Consider the following 2,823-nt stretch of genomic DNA (forward strand, 5'->3'; position numbering starts at 1 on the left):
TGACAAGTGCAACAACCGAGGCTCCCTCCAAGTTGTGCTTTGGGATCTGAGAAGCCCAACACCCGAGCAGCGTCTGCACCAAAGGTGAGCCCTCCAGCATCTCCACGATCTGCGTGGGGCCCTTCTGCATTTTGCCACTCGACGCGCCTAACCGGTTGCTGGCCCGCTGGCTAGTGGCCATCTTGGCGACGAAATCTACGAAATACACCGCTGGTCTGGTTGCTCCAGACTGGCCCTTGCTCCCCTCCAAAGGAGCAGTCCCTCTGACCTTGCTGGTCAGAACCATCAGCTTATTTCCTTGCCTACAACAATTGCTTTTGCCAAGGCTTGTTTGCTTCGACCAAGTCGCCGACACCGCCGACAGCGAGAGCCTGCGTGGGACAGCTCGTGACTCGACTCCTGGACGTCGTCGACCTTCAGGGACCACGTGGCTGCAGAGACAAGCTACACCTTTCTTCCTGTTTGCACCCGACATCGCCTGGTACCCACCTGGTGCCACGCTGGTCACTGGCTAGTGACTGTGAACACTGTCCCCTCTGCTTTCAGGTCTTCAACATCTCCGATCCACTCTTGGATCCACTGCATCTCCTCCGGGCCGGCCGCCTGCAGCATCTTTGCCTTCGGCTCCACGGAACAGATAGAAGAAACCCGACGCACTTCGAGGCCTATGCACCCGCTTCCTGTGGGTGAGGTAAAGCTGGCACTCCTGTGCCCAAGTGTAGTATTACATCTCTAGTGCCTGTGTTCCAAATCTTGAGTTCCTAGCCCATCCGGAAGATTCCTTTTGCAGTAACTTTGTACTTTTTACGCACCCATTGGAACCTATGGGAGCTCGCGTGTGACTATTTGCTCTGCACACGCAACCCGTGGACCTCCCGGTCACTAACTGAAGTTAGCTCCTTGTAGGCCCAGCGATTCTAGAGGCCCTAGGCCTTTTCCCTTTTCTGTTCGTGGTACTTATACCACTATTTTAGTATATGGTTCGAGTGGCCACCAGGGCCTATCCATATAAAGTGCAACTTCTGTGTATTCTGTGATAATCTTGTTTGACGATTTGTGCTCCTGTGCTCATAAAGAGACTAGGGGTTACTTTGAGAAATAAATACATATATATTTTGAATATATATCTGTGTGGTGTCCTTTCATTGGTATAAAAGGGGGTTACTATTGGTAAAACAGCTGGCTTAACACGCATCACGAGTTTAGCCTCAAAGACTGCTTAGCCTACGCTACCACTAGGGCAGCTAGTCCGAAAAGGTTGACTTACAACCACACCATAAGGGTTGCTTGGCATGGTACAAGGTGGTCACTTTAACTAGTGAACATCATATACCAGGCCAACTTCTCACACACTGACACTGACTGACACTGACAGACTCTGACACTGACTGACACTGACTGACTCTGACACTGACTGACTCTGACACTGACTGACACTGACTGACTCTGACACGGACTGACTCTGACACTGACTGACTCTGACACTGACTGACTGACACTGACTGACACTGACACTGACAGACTCTGACACTGACAGACTCTGACACTGACTGACTCTGACTGACTCTGACACTGACTGACACTGACACACTGACTGACTGACACTGACTGACACTGACACTGACTGATTCTGACACTGACACTGACACTGACACTGACTGACTCTGACACTGACAGACACTGACACTGTGTTAACAGTCGGGCTTCTTGTGCTCTTTCTGGGCCTGAGAACAAGAGACAAACTACATGTCCCATGATGCATTGCGACGGTTATCACATGGTTTGCTTGCCCATGCTGCTATGAGACCAATCAGGCGACTCGCTACAGTATAAAAACCCGCAGCTCCCTGTAACAGGCGCTTGGACTTCTACCCTGATGAGGATCACGCCCCCTTGTTCGAGTACCTTGCGTGTGAATACGAAGTTCACAATTCCCTCTATCTTCCTGCCGTCTTCACAGATTACTGAAGGACTTTCTAGCCACGGAATACCCGGTTCCCCTTCGGAGCACCTGAGAGTCCGGCTCCTGCCCCCGCCTTCACAACCTATCCTCGGAGAGACTGCCCCCGCCTTCACAAAAGCAATTTCGGAGAGACTGCCCCCGCCTTTACAAAACCAATTTCGGAGAGACTGCCATTGGATTCCGTAGCTGAACTCAGGACAACGGGGACACGTAGCTTTTTCCCTGTGAGAGAACGGCTTTTGGATTTGCCTTTGGAGCAAGGAATAACACGGAACGGAGCCTTCCATTTAAGTTAAGTTTGTCCAGACAGAGTGCATGAACTAACTAGCATTCTCGCAGCTGTGAACGCTTTAAGATATTTTGCATTTTTTTTGTTTGTTGCTTCTCTTTGAGGGTGAGCGCTGATGAGCGCGTAGCAACACTACAGAGTGTGATTTACACTCGAGAAAGAGACGCTACCCCTAGTAGGGAACCTTGTGTTTTGGTGCTAACTTTATTTCTCCCCAGCGAGTTGATTATCGCTGGTCATCCCCTTCTGTTCCTTCACCAGATAATTGAACTCACTTGTACGTGAAAGAAGTGGACACCTACTGTTTCTTCACTGTGCCCCAGAATCCCCGTTATTGCCGAGAGTCCGGTTGAAGAGTGTGAGTATGGGCAGGCATAGCATCTGATAGGTTGTCGCTTGTTGTTTGCTTCATGTAATCCTTGGGTGGGTTGGCTATAACCTTGAGTCTGTTTGTTTTCTCTTTTCTGCAGGGTTCCTTTTCCATCCCAGTTGTGGTCCTGGTGGTCCTTTCCGGTCTCTCCACTCCCTGGGGCTTTGATTATCTGCAGTGTATCTGACCTGGAGGTATCTT

This window comes from Triturus cristatus, chromosome 7, assembly GCF_964204655.1.
Source record: "Triturus cristatus chromosome 7, aTriCri1.1, whole genome shotgun sequence".
Lineage (NCBI taxonomy): Eukaryota > Metazoa > Chordata > Amphibia > Caudata > Salamandridae > Triturus > Triturus cristatus.